This window comes from Columba livia, chromosome 3 (assembly GCF_036013475.1).
Source record: "Columba livia isolate bColLiv1 breed racing homer chromosome 3, bColLiv1.pat.W.v2, whole genome shotgun sequence".
In the NCBI taxonomy this organism is placed as follows: domain Eukaryota; kingdom Metazoa; phylum Chordata; class Aves; order Columbiformes; family Columbidae; genus Columba; species Columba livia.
In genome coordinates, this window is record NC_088604.1 from 17,456,724 (window position 1) to 17,475,398 (window position 18,675).

General features: G+C 39.4%; 1 long non-coding RNA gene across 7 annotated transcripts in view; it reads left to right on the forward strand.

The window, feature by feature from the left end:
* LOC110362056 (uncharacterized) overlaps positions 1-18,675 on the forward strand; it is a 54,768-nt gene that overhangs the window by 11,609 nt on the left and 24,484 nt on the right. For 4 of the 7 annotated variants that reach the window (XR_002419063.2, XR_010471118.1, XR_010471119.1 and 1 more), the window contains exon 4: positions 1,266-1,371. This is a non-coding gene — a long non-coding RNA (uncharacterized LOC110362056). Of the gene's footprint in view, positions 1-1,265; positions 1,372-14,062; positions 14,161-14,523; positions 14,835-18,675 lie in introns of all 7 variants that reach the window. The other 3 variants (XR_002419061.2, XR_002419076.2, XR_010471116.1) reach the window with 2 other exon arrangements.

Below are 18,675 nucleotides of genomic sequence, written 5' to 3' on the forward strand. Positions count from 1 at the left end.
CTAGATGACCTTTGAAGGTCCCCTCCAATCCAAATTATTCTATGATTCTGTGATCTTCTTTTCTAACTTTTCCATTCATTTTGTTTTACCCTCAAGACCCGCAGTTTCTGTACCATGAGGTACACTAGTACTTATCTCTGAAATGTTGTCCCCTGGTCTTTGTTTAGTCCTTTGAAAACAAACACACACTCTGCATTAACTTACTAAGCTTAGTCCTTCAGCTAACAGGTGGCTAGCTAGCTAGGTGAAAATAAGCTGCTTTCTAAAGACTAGTCTCCAGTCCATCAGGGTACCTGGGTATACAGAGCTACAGCCCACAGTAACTTTTATCATGTTGCATTTTATGGACATACGTGAAAAGGAGATTTTAACTTGACTTTGTATGACTTTTATAAGGCATTGGCACAAGGTTATGTAGTTTACTTTGGGGTATATTTTGCTAGTTTATGCACATATGGAACAGCCTCTTCCTCTGCAATAATCTCACCTCTATAATGGTGTCAGAATCTGTCCTACCAGCTGGAGTGAGGTATTTCACACTGTATCTGATATTATTTCCTTTTTATCTGCTGAGATAGAGTACTTTGCTGTGTATCCTGATATCCCATGGCTCTCTTTTTGGAGCTCTGTTCGCACATCTTGATTCCATCTGTACTCTTGAAGAGTCCCGTTAGGTGGAAGATGTATCTGTCAAACACATGTAGATTCTGGACAGCAGCCCTTTACGGGTCACGCCTTGAAACATTACTAATTTGATTTCAAAGGGAGCTATTACAATATGTCTTTTGTGTTGTTAGGCCTCAGGAGAAGGACCTCAGTTGGACACAGCGAAATGCTGCATTTGCTACAGCCATGTTGGAACAGATATAGAAATCAGTCATGTCTTTGTCTTGGAGCTCGGCACTTCTTCAGCAGGAGTCCCCTGATGAGAGAGGGGCATGGCTGAATGTGTGTTAAAAGGTCCAGGGGACAGAATCTTAGTGATCCACAGCATCCATCTGATGCTGTCCAAAGCTGTTGAGCAACCTCAGGAAATGAGTGGAAATCTGACTCTTGTTTGACTATCCTGAGCCCTGAAAGTGGGACGGTGGGTGCAGGCGGATTGACGTACACATCTGTGCACTCTGTGGCAGTGCTTTGAAGATCTGTGCTGTAGCCTGTGGCTTTTTATGATGCAGTCATGTGCATTTTCAAGACTAAGAATTAGACACCTTTGTGCTTGAAGTTAAGCATGGCCATGATTCATTCAGCTGTCACTCTTGCAGACTTGGTGTGAGAACCATATGGATGGGAAGAAGTAACCTAGACAGAAGTTGCAAGTTCACAGATTGCAAGACGGGAGGCCAAACACTGAAACAGCATCTGACAAAAGTGAGTAATTGGTCAAAGTTTCCACTTCCATTCGGTCAAATTTCCAACATAAAATGAATCTGTTGTCTCAACGTAGTGGCTTTTCCCTGTGGTAAGCTGTGGATCTTCCCCCACAGCTACTTCGCTCTTTGCAGTTAGTTACAGTTGCTCATAGGCTGCACAGTCTCTGAGCACATTAGAGCCGTAGTAGTAGCCTGACTGGCATTCGTAAACAGGCAACACTTGGGACTTAGTAATACTCTAACTCAGTGCAGTAGTGTGCCAAAATAAAGGTCATTTCAATTTCATGTTATGTCACGCAGTTTTGAAGTGACATGTGTTTAACGAGTTTTCTCCAGTAAATGAACGATAGCGAGTGTTACACTAATAGGCTTTGATGATATGCCCACCAAAAAAAAAAAGCAAAATCTTTCCAAAAACATTAAACTGATATTTTACCAGAGAAAAAGAAGCACTAAACAAAACCAAAAAACAGAACAAATATTCAAACTCCTGCCCCCAGGCTTCTGTAATGAAGAAAATTAGGCTTTTTGGCCCTTTTCAGATGACAATTTGCAGAAATTTCACTGTAATTTATTTAAGTATTCCCATCACTACAGAGTTTGAGGCTGATCTTCTGATAGGGATAGGAGAGTGCAAAGGGTGCAAGTTGAGCTTATCGCAGAAGCTGTATTACAAACCTTGTGACAGGACCACTAAAGGAGAGAAAAACTGGTCCCTGTGTGTGTGGAGCCTGTAATTGTGCATAGAAAAGTTTGGAACAGTTTCTGTCTTCTTATCTAGCAATGCTTACTTGTCTTGCCAACTCTGCCCGGTCCCCCTGGACTGTTTCAGGTAGTCCTGCTTAAGCAGGGTGGTTGGATCAGATGACCTCCAGGGTCCCTTCCAACCCCAGCTGTTGTATGACTCAGTGATTCTATGATGATTTGATCAGAGATACTGACATCTTGTCATCTAAGACTTAAAGGTGTTGAACAAAATCTGTTACTCAGTCTTGTTCTTAGGAATGTTGCTTTTGGTGTCAGCAGTGGATTGTGTGGTACATTAAAAAAATTAATAGTTCCTCCAGTACAGAATATGAGGAAGAACTGTTTTGATTCTGGGTGCAAAGCTTTTGAGTGTGCAGAAGTGACCTCCGCATTGAGGTAGGATGAACACTGGTAAATGGCCAGTGGTATAAACACTGGTAATGTGCACCTTTCAGCAACAAAGCCTGCACCAGCTGGGTTTTGCAAAAGTTGATTCTTAATATTCTATGTAATATTTAGTAGTCAGAGAATGAACTGTCTTTGAGCTGGTCGCACACTAAGTCTTGTCTTCTTTTTGGTCACTGCTCCCATTGAAGTCAAACCGATGGCAAACTGTGAACTGAGAAGTCAATAATGTATGGAAAATAAAGTGTCCAACCCCCAGGCCTCCTGTCTGCCCCCAGTGAGCAATAGGAATAGGAAGAGACCAGGACTGGTTTCCTGGCAAAATTTGGCATTAGGCTGCAAGCCTTGAGCAGGGCAGCTAAAGTCATTCTAATTAATTTCCTTTGGAGACACATTTTTCTGAATGGTGTTATATATACATACTTTGTCTTAGGTACACAGACTGCAAAAAAGGCTACTGTGTTGTATACAGATGCTAAATCTTTCTATGTGGTTCAGCTGATCAATTACTTTTTTGGGTCAATGGTTATATAACATTATTTAGCAGAGGACAGTTAAGTCCATATAAATAATAATTTAAAAATAGAAGCAGAGCAGGTACTTGCTGTCTTAAGCAATATGATGAAATTTAATAAGACAATAATTCAGTACCACTCTAAATTGTTCTTACAATCTGTTCTACAATGTTTCACTACCACACAATAATCATGCCAAATATAATGGGATTTTCATATTTTTCCAGTACATGGGCAGGAGCACTTGCATGTACTTCCATGATGATAATATTTGGCTTACAAATTATTTTAACAGATTTTGAAGTGTTTCTAGTCATATCAAATTCAATGCCAGAAGATAAACAAAATGGTTTCAGGAATATTTATGATGCTCTGCTATTTATTAAACATAGCTTTTTGCATTCATAGTAATAGGAAACTGAAGTTATCTTTTGAATGTGTGTCGTGCAGCTGAGAAATCTATTAAGACAATGAAATACTGTGTCTTTTCTACTTTTCTACTGATACAATGCCTAGCAAAGTTGGTAGAAATTATCTTCTGAGCAGATAGCAGGATAGCATAGCACTTCTCTTCCTTCGTCACAGACTTCTGTATAGCTGCACATACATTGTGTCACTGGTTTTAACTGGCTCTGTTATCTGTCCGGCTAAGTTATTCTTCGGATCCCCTTTTCCACTCTAGGTACACACGGTGGTCGCTGTGCCTCTCTGCTGGGCATGGTGGCTCATCAGCCCCCAGCAGCGGCACTTGGAATTGGGGCTGAAATGCACAGAATTGTGAAAGGACTGGTGCTGGGTATGTCAGAGCCAGTCACCAGCCTGGCGCTATGGGCCTGGGGGAATCCACCCCCCGGGACTGCAGCTGTGCTGCAGGATGGAGACAGGTTGGATTGCAGATGTATAGTCGTGCTTAAAGGCTGGCTGCGCTGTCAGAGCATTGCGTCTCTTGTTTCACGAGAGAATTGTATGCAGTCTTCAGGCCTTTCATGTCTTGCATTTTGTCCTGAGACCCATCTCCTTTTGAAAAGACATTAAAAGCGGGTATGTGGGTAGGATTTTTTTCCTAATAGGAGAGAAATTTTTCAGACTTTGCATGCGATTCGTTACAAAGAGGGGGCACAGTTATATGAACTCGGAACATGTGAAATGTGAGAGGAATGTGTTCTGTAAGTGAAGAATTTGTTTGAATGAGTGATCACCATCAAACAATGCATCTTAATTGTTTTGTTTTCTTTAGAATAATCTTGCAGCCCAGGAAAAAATAATATGAACACCATGAAAACAGTCTCCAAACTTTATTGTTGTGGTGTAAGACTTCAGTGAGATTATGTGCACACAGTTACTGGGAAAATCGAAGTTGCTGCTTTGGCTTTGCCAAAACTGAATTTGCATTGCATTTACAGAAATCCCATATCTCTGTAAATGGAGTAAAAGTTCAATGGTGAGGATTTATTGCTTACTTGCCTATAAAAATATTAGTCACTGGCCAAAAAAAGATGTAAATTCTCTCTGTTGTTGCTTTTGACTGATGCTGTTACATAGAACTACTACCAAGCTGGCAATTTATTTTAAGTTGTTATTTTTCAGAACTCCCAACACTTTCTTACTTGCATTAAATCTCTGCTATCCTCTAGGTGCATTCTCTCTTCCTTAGTGTTTCTTTTAAATTTCAAGATGAGGCTGGACAGGGCTCTGAGCAACCTGATCTAGTTGAAGATGTCCCTGCTCATTGCAGGGGGGTTGGACTAGGTGACCTTTGAAGGTCCCTTCCAACCCAAACTATTCTATGATTCTAAAATGCTATATGCTACCCCGACAGAAATGTGTGTCTCCCAGTGGAAATTCCTGTGCTAGTAGGGTCAGATGAAAGGCAGTGCACAGTCCTTTTGGCAAGATCTACATCTAACAATAGGAACAATTGTGGCATTAGGACACATACCTTAGAAAGGTGGTATTAGAGTGCTGGAGGTGTTTTTGTTATACAGAATTGGTTTCAGTACATTGTGAGGGGAAAAGGCTCTACTTAGTATTCCAGGAGGGATGAACAGATTGAAAGTTATGTTTGGGATGGGCTCTTGTCACAACTGAAAATAACCGTGGAGTCTCCAGGGAGTCTATTCAACTCTGCCACATCTATGTTAAAAGGAAACCACGTCAATTGTGCTGAAGAACTTGGATGAGTTTCACAAAACCACTTCAGTGTGACTTAGTGTTTTATCACTGTACCTTTTTCAGACAGGATAGGGATATGAAAAGTAGATAAACCATTCCTGTGTCCAGGATCACGAAAAGAAAAGTGGATGAGGAGGAGCGTGGAAAAACATACTGTAAATGTAGGTTTTACTGCATGTAATGACACAGAGCCGCTGTGCTGGCTTTGGGGACCAGCTCTCCACTGTCCCGCTCTGTGGGCTGCAAACTGGCTGTAAAAGTCTCCTTGGAGTGACCATATTTCACAGTCCTTGCATGGATTTAAAAACCCATTATGCGACACAGCAAAGAATCAGACTCAGGTATGGGAGATATGCAAATGCTCAGCCAACTCCATTCTAGATGCAGAAGTTTTCTCTGCTCACTGCAAACAAGATCTGCAGCCCACTCAGCAGCTGCTCCACTTAATTGTTCCATAGTTTTCTTGGCCAAAATATTTTTCCATGTGTCTGGAAGAGCACATTTAAGATCAACCATGAAAAATTATTTTAAGGATATCTCATTTGCCCTTGACAAAAAAACTCTCTGTTGGGAGACTATGTGTCACAAAATGGGAGTTGTGGTTCAGGCTTGGTCATGCTGCTCCTAACTTTTCCCCACATGACTGCACTGCAGCTTGGATTGATCATGGCAAGTAAATTGAAGCCGTTAGTTCATTTAATTGTCAGTTCTGTGTCTGTGCACTGAGTCAGTCACTGATTCTTCTGAAGTGACTGCTACTACATCACATAGCTGCTCACGTGGCCATTGGATGTGTATTGATGGCGCTAATGGAGCCACTGAGCCTAGCTCACATCTAGCAATGTCACAGCTCCCCAGATATTGATCATGATGGCGATTTGTTCTGCAGCCGTGTCCCGAAAGCCCAGGCAGTATCAGAATCCAATGTACTAGTTAGTAGATAGGATGACATAGCCCCAGGGCTGAAGAGGCTACACGAAACTTGAAAGAAGACAGTAAAAAGCAAAAACAACGGGGTTGATGGTGATACGGGATGCATGGTCTAGCTTTACAGTCATTAAGATTCAGCATCACTTGGAATACCTCAAAAATAGTGAATCTAGTAATTATTTTTTAAATATCAAACTTGACAATAATATTTTAATTAAAAAGAACTTTTGTCATGAACTTTGCTGGCCATTCTGAACCTGGCAAACATAGCTGATTAAATTTTTATGGACCAGATGATAGAGGAGTTTTGATGAATGTTTGAAAGACCAGCAGCAATCTTAGAAGTTAGTCTAGGGAAAATTTTCATTTGACCTGAGGGTAGTGATGGTTCTGTTAGATCTGAAAACATCTTGTAGAAAACAGCTGTTAGGTTGCTAATCCACCTCACCCTGAAGACAGGATTTCTCTTAACTGTATTCTGTCTAGAGACGTGTTTTGCTGTTATTTTTAAAGCTAACATTAATTTAACCCCATTTCACCTCCTTTCTGTCTCCAATACTGCTGTAAATAATCACTCTGCCTCTTGGATATTTTGCAGCCTGCCAGCATTTGTATACTCACCACTTGTGATCATAGACAACCTCAGCTATATCTGAACTAGTGACATAAAGATGAAAAGCTGCTGCTGCTGCTAAGTAGTTTGCAACCACCTGACACTGTGTGACCCAGCCAAAGAAATGTGCCTGAGGTGTGTTGGGGTGAAATCACACGATTGCGTATTTATTGTGCAGAGATCAACTGTGAGGCCGTGAACAAGAATTTGTTCTTTCTCAGAATAAAAAAGCAAAAAAACTGTGGATCCCATTGGGCACCAGTGGTGGAGCACTTAGCTAATGAAGGTGCTAAGCCTGTTGAAATGTTGAGATGAGAATAAGTCCCATTTCCCTACTGCTTACTGTGCTGAAGCAAGACCGTTATAGGACCAAGCAGTGTATCCATGGGAACGTAGAACTCAACTTTAAAATGTAAAGCTCTTAAGAAAGCAAATTTTTTTTAAAGTAGTTTTATAAGTAGTATTTGCAGAACTTTTAAACAAATGGTCTAAAAATGGTACCTTATTAATGTGCCTAAGAAACAATAAGAATGTTGTGGTACTTAGGATGTTACTTTAATGAGTAAATCGGCTCTCAAAATTGAGGTTATTTTGTAAGAATAAGGACTGATAATGTGAATAGGTGTTTTCTGGATCAAATAGCACTCTGCACTGGAGATTTCTCAGAGGTAATGGTTCCTCCAGCTAGTAATTTACTGCCAGGAAAGCTCTTCTTATTGATTATTATTGCATATTAATGGATCTATCAAATATTTATTGTGCAAGTTTCTTGGTTAAATTTTCTTTATTGATTTCTCCCAGGGGTAAATGAGCTGCAGAAGTGGAAATAATCAGTTCTTTTTTGCTAAGTCTAGATATTTAAGCATATTTTCAAAGTATCAGATCTATTACAGGAGCATTTGGCACAGGCATTTGGATTCCAATGACATAATGGATTGTGAGACTTTTCATTATATAAATGTGAACTCAGAAAACAGCTGTATGGAGCATGTCAAGAATACTAGCATGTGAGGAATCACAGGGGGCAAATTTTCAGTAGACTTCTTGATACTTGTCTTCTGTGCTGTCCATGAAGAAGTCAAAGCTGTGTATGCAAGTCAAACTGCATATTTCCAGCTAGCACAGTTGTGTGTGCAAATGGGAATTTAGCAGGCGTAAGTTTAGTAGTCCTCTTTAAATTGGTCATGCCAGTATCAGAGAGGTGTTTGGATGAGTTTATAATTGTTCTAGATATAGCTTATAATTGCTGCTTCACATTATGAACAAAGCCATTAGCTGAAACATATCTACATTTACTGAAATGAGTTTCATTCATTGAAGATATTGGGGCACATGTAATGCCTTTTTTGCTTTGTGTAAAGACAACAGTAAGTCTTGCACATTTGCTAATATTTAAATCAAGCTCCAGAGTTAACTTCAATTATGACTTTGATGGTAGAGCAGGCTTTAGGCATTCAGCTAAAAATCTCTTTTTCTACATAAACATTTTTTGTTGCAATTTTATTTTTGATAGGACCCTGTATAAAGACATTTCCTTCAGAAAGAAACACTGGATTTGTAGGGTTATATTAAATGAATGCATAAATATATGTTACATGTCATGCCTGTGCTGCCTTGCATGCAGTTGGATAAAAATGACTTGAAATAATGCTGGACAACTTGCAGTAAAACTCTCTAATATTTCAGTAGACATGGTTGCATGTGAAACTGCTTCAGAATGAAGCTCATAATCCTGGACCTCTTTCTTGAGAGGCTGAATATGTAAATATACTTTATAAAACAAATCGGAATGGAGGACTTGCAACAGTCCATGGAGTTATGTACCTCACAGGGTTGCTTTTAGGACAGCACAAGGCTAGACAGCAAGACTTAATTTAACCTTATGCCTGTGCACCAGAATTTGCATAATTGCACTCTACTGCAGTTAAACTCAATGGTAAAACTAACTTGTGGATAAAACAATAATTGCAGTGAGGGTGAAGGTTCATGTGGTGATTTTCCTAACTTGTCCTACAGGAAGATAAAAGATCAGACGGACAATATTTTCAGAGTTACCATCCCTTCCCATGGCTCTGTCAAATTTAGGTTACAGATCCAATAAACTTAAAATTAGAGTAACAAATGTTGGCATTAAAGATTTGGTGTTTGCTTCTAATAATTACGAGTTGATTTATAGATTTTTTTTTTTTTTTTCCTCAGAATAAAGTCCAGTTTTTAAGTGCTGGAGGATTAAAATAGTTGTTCAGAACATCTTAATTCACTGAATTCTTTTTTGCATGCACTTATTGCAATCACTAGTTTTTACACATCAGACGCTATACATCCAAACTAGGTTCTAAGAACTAGGAAAGTCATTACCTAGAAATAACTATTACATCTGATTATCTTTATGCTCACACTATGGACTGGGAAAGCCTACTTTTCATACGAATACTTTTGAATTAATTTTTAGACAATGAACACAATAATTCAAGGCTTTCTGCCTTCATTTAAAATTTAATTTGGATGAAAGTAAGGTTTGCGTTTAAAGTGCAAAAGCTCTTCTTGCATAAGTGCATGTGTGGACAGTTCTAATTCAGGAATCAAAATGTCTTCTTGTTTCACTTAATCTACTTTGAAAATAGAAGTGTTTAGCTTAATCCTTCATTGAACTGGAACGGGTCCACTTATTCCAGTCCACCTGTGAGTTATGTTGGAAAAGACGTAGCTTTTCTGAATAAGTGCTATTCATTTCAGAAATATTTTTCCGACTGCTTTAGGTCTGAGCCTGATCTCAGTTGACACACACCACAGCCTTCCAAATCTCACGATCTCAAGTCTAAATTTTGCAACCGTGTCATCAAATAACAGACCCTGTTTTAAATGTTTGGAAGACTGGACTCCAAAATTGAATCTAAGCCATATTGAGTATTTGTGACAGAAATGTAATTTAGATTTTGTGGCTTTTACCAGTCTCAAACTACAATTAATTCTTTGTTGGGTGTGCATATGGTAGCAGCAGCATTCTTTAACAGTAAAAATGGCAGTGATGATGATCATTAATTGAAAAAAATAAATCATGGATTGTTTTGGTACAGAGGAAATCAAGGCACGTGTACAAATCCCATCCATCTCACTTAAATGGTGCTATGACTTTGGAATAATTCCCTGAATCAGGACTTAAGGCTGTCAGCTCTAAGGAGCAAGTCTTGTTATCTCTGAGTGTCTAAACTGTGCTTAACCAACTAGAACTGTTATATGGCTGAGAACTTGAGACACAATTGCGAAACACTATATAAACATCCTTTTGGCACTTCAGTAGATTCTGAGAGTTAAAAATAAAATCCTTGCACTTAATCTCTTGGGGGACTCAAGTAATTATTTTTTATTTTATATATATTATGTATGTTTTTTAATGAGAATTTAAGCTCCTTATACAATTTGTACAATGGCTGATGTGCATACTTGTGTTACTCTGAAGGTCAAATACCCTGTGTATTGGACATTTCGAGCTGCTGTCCTGCTTAATTTCCAAATCATTAGTTTAGCAAATGGGAGCTTAAATATAAGCATAGTCAATGGGGAGGAAAAAAGTCCACTGCGTAGTATGTGTAGCGATAGAAAAAGCTACAGAATGCAAGCATAGATTTTTAATTCAACATTTCTTAATTTAAAAAAAAACCACCACCACCAATCCCCTCCCCCTGACAAGCTTGCAAAAACTAGGTCTGAATTCCCAGTGGGAATAATGAGCAACAGCAAGAACGAATGCTGGGAGAGAAGAATGCAATTGTATTAGGCTCCATCACAATGGGAGGTAAACCCAAATCATTTATAAAAGGTAAATGCTGGCAGAACACAGGGAGCTCAGAGCACCACACTGCAGGTGTGATTTATGAGGCTGGGGACTGGCTATAAATCAAACCCTTTTGTTTTAAATAGTACTGCTTCAACGCAGGAGATCAGTTTACATGTAGAGGAAATGATGAAAAAAATGCAGTGCATTGCATCCCAAGAATATTAGAGAATCAGCTTTACAATGTGACTATCAGTGCCATGCTCAGACAATAGATATCCGATGTGCAATTTAACGAATGCTCCCACTGCTTGAACACAGTGCCCTAATCTAGCAACTCAAGTTTGTTTCAAATATATTAATTGTGGGATCTATTTTGTGAGACTAGCTGTTAAAATCACTGCACTTAGGACCAGGAATGCATTGGCTATTCCTGTTAACTGGCTGGAGGTGTCCTTTTATCCCACCAAAGACTCTGCCTATTTCTATATTATCCGTATTTTTCCTTAATTATAAAGGTTTATGGGTCTCATTATTTGGTGGCCTTGTCCTGTGGAAATGGGTGGATAAAACAATTAATTCCTAAGGATTCAAATAGGAAATAGTCAACCTGGAAAGTTCTGCATGATTACAGGAAAATGCACACCTCTGGCAAAGAAAAGTGCTTTTCTCCTTCTATTGGTTGTACAATTATCAAATGGAGGAGATTTTAAAGGTAATGATTTAAGAGCAAAATGGTTTCTTCTGCTATGCTTTTCAGATCTGCCAGGGCTTATCTTGGCTGCATATTTTGCATTCATTTTGCATGCATACCGCTAGAGCAAACTATATGCCTGAAACCACACTGTGTGTCCTGCAACATGGGCCAGAGAAGCACTTAAAAAAAAGCTGAGAGAGGATAAAAGGCCTACATTAATGGAGGTACAGCAGTTACAACAGTGTTCAAAAAATTTATAATAAAAGCTGAATGCACTGCACATGAACGTATCCTGGTCATTCGATGTAATAGTCTTATATCAGTAATGATTTAGCCATGTGAGTATAAGAAGTTGCCTCTAATTCACTGATAAACAGAGTGCCTTTATGTCAGCAAGAGCCAAGAGACATCTTGTATTGCAATGCTTTATTACTTTCCAAGAGTCCAAAATGCAAACACGACAGAAACACATGAAGATAATTTCCAGATTCTTTCTGAGGCTGTGATATTGATATAGCCAACATCAGCTATTGCTGGAGGCGTCAATATCAATTGCAAGGGTGAGGAAAGTATCTTTTCACTTAAATAATTGAGTTTTTTTTCCTTATTATTATAAAAATACATCTAAATTTATGGGGCATTCTATAAATGTAAAAACATATCCCCTGCTCAGTAGAGCTTGCAGTCTAAATTAGACAATATATGAAAATGATATATTGATGATGAAGAGAGAAAAGAAAGAAATGACTGAAATTGGTATTACCAATTACTTGAATATGACCAGGTTTCCAGCTGACAATGGGCCAGACTTTTAAAAGTATTTAGCCTTCTTTTTTTCCCAAGATTAGGGTGTTTAAGTATCTTTAAAAATACAGTAATTTTACATGTAAAATCTAATGCACCACAAAAAGCACATTACGTGGGAGGGGAGCAAAGATGGCTTTGTGCCTTATGAGTCTGATGTTGTCCTGGAGACTACAGGCAATTTAGATAGATGGCCTTGACGGACATCTGCCCAAGTTGTGTAGTCCTCTCAGGTTGCAGTGCCATCTGTAATCTTTATAACACTTCATGTTTTAACTAGTTTCCTGAAAACTCTTCCAATATTTTATTTTATTTTATTTTATTTTATTTTATTTTATTTTATTTTATTTTATTTTATTTTATTTTATTTTATTTTATTATTTTCCCCCCTCCTGGACAAACACTCATTTATTTGTCTGTCCTGTCCTGTCCTGTAAAAGAAATACTTCTGAGGGCCAGAAGTAGTGTTTTAAACTCAATTTTTGCCAATTCTTCTGCCTTTTACACAAATAAAGATGTCACTCAAGGGACCTTGTTGCAACACTCAAGAAAAAATACAATTAAAGCTGATTTAAGCACTGAATTTCTTTGCCATCATAAAGGTTATATACAGGGAAAAGTATAAGAACATTTATATAGCAGCAACAATAATGAAGGGTTTATATCTGCAGCCTCCATGAACAGCAGAGGTTGTGGCTTTTCCTATGTACAGTCATCAGGAATAGCTGGTCATTACCAAGTTCAAAGCCTATTGTCTCCTCCAAGAAGCTGTCTTGTTTTTTCAGGGGTTGCTTCAGAATGACGTGCTGTCTGATGGCTCTATTCCTTTCATAGTTCTTCTTGAATCCTTACCTGGGATGGAAAGTAACTTTTGTGAACATACTTACGGAATGACGTGTAATAGATCTAGCAAAGGCTGAAAGCTGGTAATAGTGACTGATGTAGTACCTTGGAGGAAAGAAACCTGAACTCTGCTCTCCGAGGAGGCTGAGCAAGGAGTGAGGTAATAACGGGTTTCATTGCCCAGTTGGGGTTGACAGGAGGAGAGGTGATTTTGCTCCTCAAATTGTGCTCAGAGGACGGGAGGCAGCCTGTATTTTACGTATATGCGGTAGGCGATAGCACAGACTCGTTCAGTGATCTGGGAGGCATTGTGCTACATACAAAGGTCTCCTGCAAAGCTGATGAATATTTCTTTCCTGTTGCAGGGCTGGTACATTGAATGCCTCCCTGAAAATCTTGAATCCAGCCTTGCCATGGTTTGCTTGCTGTATAATCTTATTAAGCCCATGGGTACTGCTCTGAGGTGAAATCACAGGAGAATTTTTTGTATTTTGTAGCTGACAAAATGAAATGTCCTGAATTTATTCTAATGGCATGGTTTTACTTTCAAGTAGATGTTGGCATGCACAAACCATTTCAAAATGCCTGCTGCAATGACTGCGAGCATGAAGCGTTCCATAGGAGCCTACATACACACATGTGCTGTCTGTGGGCAGGGTGTGTAAACAGGGCGATTTGTGAACTTTGCTTCTTAAACCGTAACCTTCCACATAGGAAACTCAAGTAGGTCATGTACTGAGGGGAGCCAGGAAATGCACATACGTGTGTGGTTCAAATCTGATAGCCTGTCTATTAACTGGGAGTGGCCAACAGACGTGCATCCCAGTTTGTCAGATGTGTTTATAAATTCTCTGAGGTGTTACAGATACAAAGTGTATATCAGAGCTTAGAATCTGACCTTCAAAAGTAGACGTCTTCTAAGATTATATTCAACTTCCTTGTGATAAGAATTAGCTTTCCAGCTTAATCAGTATTTGTGACTTGATTCAGCAGAGCACTGAAAATATAGTTGTGGCAATTTCCATTCAGCAAAATTTTAAACTTTAAATACATGCTCCAGGAACAGAGCTTAAAATTAAATGTGGGTTTATATGCTTTGTAAAACTGGGTTTCGAGTTTGAGCCTCTGAATGGGAAAATTAGTCATGAATGTTTGGTTCATAGTGTGAGATTTCTCCCTTTTTCTCAGGAGGGGACTGGCACAGGAGGTGTCACTGGAAACCACGACTACGGACAGCTAGCAGGAGATTTTAGAACCCCCTTTTAAAATAACAACTAAACTTGTGGGTAGGTATAAAATAAGCAGAAATATTTTTTTTAACATTTGGATATTAAAAAAAAAATAATTGGAAGACTGACTTTTCAGTTTCGAAATTAAACGAAAAATTTTTAATTCAGAAAAAGTTTGCAGTCATCTGTAACCCTCAGGGTCTGTGTGCCTGCTGATAGACATTCCTTTTCTAAGTCATTATTCCAAGATCCTGGGTTTGCAAAAATGTAAAATAAATGAACAAATAAATACACACGTGTGTTTTGATACGTTCTGCCATTCCTCTGATGTTGTCCTGTAGGATACAATAAAGACATGAGAAATCAGAGTAAAGAGATCAGGAACATCAGGAATAAAGATTTTCTTTAATTCTTTGTCAGGAATGAAGACATAGGAGTCAGTGCTTTGGAGGATGCCCTGATACTAGGTCCTAATGCAGGTATAGAAATGCCATCTCAAGCTTTGCTGCTAGTGGAGTTCTGCAATGTCCGCTCCACAAAGACGTTCTCAGTCTGAACACGGGATGTCTTTCACTTCACTGCACTGCACCATCGGCAGCAGCAGCATCTCGCTTCCTCCCCTGCGTCTGCACACCAGTAACATCGCTATCTCCCAGCCACGGCAAACCAAAGAGCCCAGTCATCCTTATCTGCTCTCGAAAACGTGCACCGTGAGGAATCTCCCAAAAATGGTAACTTCCTGATGTGAATCCTCCATCCTAACGTCAGTGAGTGGCTCCCGAGTTTCTAAGCATTTGTGTGATTTTTTTTTTTGGCATTGATACAAAAGATACTATCTTACAAAAGAAGTTCATTAGTTGAACAGTGCTCTTTCACAGCGTTGTTAGAATTGGTGCTCCAGATAAGAGCACTTTCTGGTCTGGTGCCTATCTTCACATTTGCCAGGGGGCAACACTGTAACAGCTTGGCAATGGGAAGATTCTTTAAAAGCCCCGATTAGGCCTTAATGCTGGTGCTCATTTCTGTCTTTAACGTGCCTGTGATAAATTGTTATCATAGTCCAGTGATTTGTAAGGTCTGAGGTAGGCTGTCTGTTGTGGGATGTGAGAAGGATGGAGGATCCTGCCAGACAGCCCACCTCTAACCTTATAAATTGCTGGAAAGAGGGTTTTGGAGCAGGAGTCTGGATTTGTTTGTGATTTTGTATACAAGTCTTTTTGTTTAGTAGTTGTGAAGAGTATAAAACAGGGTAAACAAACTATTGCTTCAAAGGGAAATGTTTCAAAAAACTTTGAGAACACCTGTCATAATTATTGTATATAAATTAACTTCTATTTCCAGTTAAACTCTGAGCTAGAGAATATATGACACACATAACTTCAGCTGGTCACTTGCATATTATTGGAAAGAGCATGTGTTTTGCTATTTTTAAATGATTTATTTAATGTCCTTGTAAAGTTTCATTTCTCTTTCTTTAGTTCAACCCAGGTAAGAATTTCTATTTTAAACCTCATAAATTGGAGAAATTTCCTATTAATTCATCTGGCATATCCATTGTTAGCAATATTAGATATTTCTTTATGTGTTGTATAATTGGTGATTGATCCAGGTTAGCTCTAAGTGTCAGAAGAAGCAGAAGTCCCTCTAATTTCCACAACTTTGTAGACTGTGTATATTCTAGTCACAGTCTCTATCTGTGCAAAATTTGGAATCAATATATTGAAGTCAACAAAGCTGTTTTAGTTTAACGTAATGTAATAATAGACTCCATCCTCGAACTCCGTCTATCATTCCAGCACTTGTTAGGCATTCTGGTTTTGTTCATAGTAGGAGCCATAATAATGAAATTGATTTCCCTCTGTTAACTCATCCAGTTTATTGCAAGAGAATTCCATGTTCATTTGCCCGTTACGCAGCATTTTGTGGGGTGAAAGGAACAAGCCAAAAGAAATCAGCAGAAGAAATAGTTATCATGTTGGGTGAGATGCTGCTCTCATTTGTTTTTAGTATAAATGCAGAACAGCTCCCCTTCTCCCATAGGAGTTCAGTTGCATTTGCTTGGGTGAGACTAAATCCAGATTATACTCTGAACCCCAAAACTCACCCTGTCTATGCCTATTTGCTGCACTGAGTTACGAAAGAGACTTATGATCCTGTAGCCTGTGTGTTATGATTTCCATTACCTCTGCTGTTCCTCTGTCTCCTTCACTGCCAGTTGTGTTCCCCAAGTTGGGCAGCCAAATAATGTGTCCTCCACGGCTGTTAAAATTGTACTATAAATAGACTGGGAAGCAATATTGCTGGAGCAAAGCATTTGGCACAGTACTCTTTCCTCTCCCCAGTGGCAAAGTTGTTCATGACCACAACACACCTGGTCTCCATTATCTGGAGACCATAACCCTGGGGTTGTTTCTGCATCTGGGTCCCTCACAGGGCTGCACCGAGCATGGCGCATTTCAACAAGGATGCCACCATCAGTGTGTCAAATGTTGTACAAAGGCCCTCTCCTCCCACATTGCTCTGCACTATGAACAAAAGGCATTCTCAGTGGAGCCAAATTAAAAACTTTCTGCATGGTTGGCTCAGTTGGAGATTGGCAGTCAGGAATCTGTGAGCTGGTAAATCTCTAAGCTCTGACTTGCGTAGACCAGGGTTGTCAAACTCATTTTCACCGGGGGGGCCCACATCGGCCTCGCGGTTGCCTTCTGAGGGCCGAATGTCATTTTAGGACTGTATAAAAGTAGGAGTAGTTACATTTACACAGTCCTAAAATGACATTCGGCCCTCAGAAGGCAACCGCGAGGCCGATGTGGGCCCCCCCGGTGAAAATGAGTTTGACAACCCTGGCAAAGAGACTTGACGTGACAGTAGATTACGTGATCCAGTTTTGCTTTCCCCTCATGCCACTCAACTTCCCGTTTAGCTGCACCACCTGAAATCTTCCCAGCCTCAACTTCAGGGCTTTACAGATGTTGCCTTCACTGCCATGTCACCTTTCTGTACTAATTTACCAGCATCACATCTGTCCCCTGCCTACAACTTTGGGCTGTCTGTCGTGTATTTTCTATACCTGGCACAGTTTTTCCTCAGAAAACTGACCTGCTTCTGTTCGCCAATAATTCTTTGCCTACCTATCATCCCTTTCATGCCTTCTCCATCTAGCATTATTCGGCCTTTAAGTAATGAAATAGCTTGTTTTCATTTGTTATATGTGCTGTACATTTATGCATGTTGGGTGGGCTAAGATCAGTACTATTCTTGCGGCGTTGCATTTTCGAAAGCTGCATGTACAGGATCCCTGTAGACTGTAATAAAAATCTCTGAATATATCTTAATTTCAATAATGTGAGGGTAGTGGCTGAAACCAATACTTCATGGCAGGATCCGGGACTAAGGTAATTACAGCAGTCCCTTGCAGCTAAACACGTAGATATTGTAGATGAAGTGTTTACGCATTTATGTGATTCTTGGAGGTAAAAAAAATGTTTTAAAATTCTGAATAATAATTTTAAATAAATTAATATTGCAGAAACTTATCCTTTGGAATGATGATTTGTTGGCAGCTTAGAATGAATCAAGTAAGAATTTTATACAAATACCAAAGTATTATTTAAAATGTGCCACAGCATTGGTAGGGCACCTCTAAGCTGTTGCTAAACTCCACTTTCAAATTTGTGGTGAACTCCCAAGTTCCATTTTGACTGGGTGGTTTGAAACATGGTCTCTTATTTTGGCTTCTCTGGCAGTTTTCCAATAAACAGGCTGTCAGCCTGTTATGCTTTCACAGCTGTATTAGCCCCTTTGGCCTCCCCACCAAGTTCCTGACTAACATCAGCTCATCTTTGCTGAGAATGTCAGTCCTACTGGAAAAGTGAGTTTACAATTTATTCTTTGGGGATGTGACAGGTGATAGCAAACAGACAAACACTCTTTGCACTCTTTGCACACCAGTCACTTTTCTACTGAAATAGCACAAGAAATAAAACATACACACATGCACATGTATGTATATATATGTATGCATGCATATTTATAAAAAGAAAAATTTGTATTTATGTACAAAAATGTGTATATGTGTCTTTCTAAGAAGGAGAAAGAATATATGTGCTCTTTGCCTTTTCTTTCTTCTGTTTCCCTACCACTCCCAGGAGCTGCCCATATCAGAGCTTTCCAGGCAGTCCCCAGTTCTCATGTGAGGCACAGTTCTTCCTCTGAGTCACGAGCTCAGCGTCGTTTGGTTCATACTTCCTTACTTGGCCCATTGCCTTCTCCATCTCTTTGTCTCAATTTCTTTTTTGCTCAGCTTGCCCTCCCCAGTTTCTTAATCTGTGAGATTTTATCAAGGGAAAGTATGCGTTTCTGTAGGATTGTATCAATGCTTTATTTCATTCTTCTGCCTTTAGGAAAATTCCCAGGCTCCATCTCCAACACCCAGTACAGAACAATCTGCCTTTTCCTGGATGTCAGCCTTCCCATTGCCCCATCCTGGTGCCCACACAACAACCCTTACAAGAGACTTTTTCAAAGACAGATTTTTTTGGTCCCACTTCCCTGCTTATTACCATGAACTGT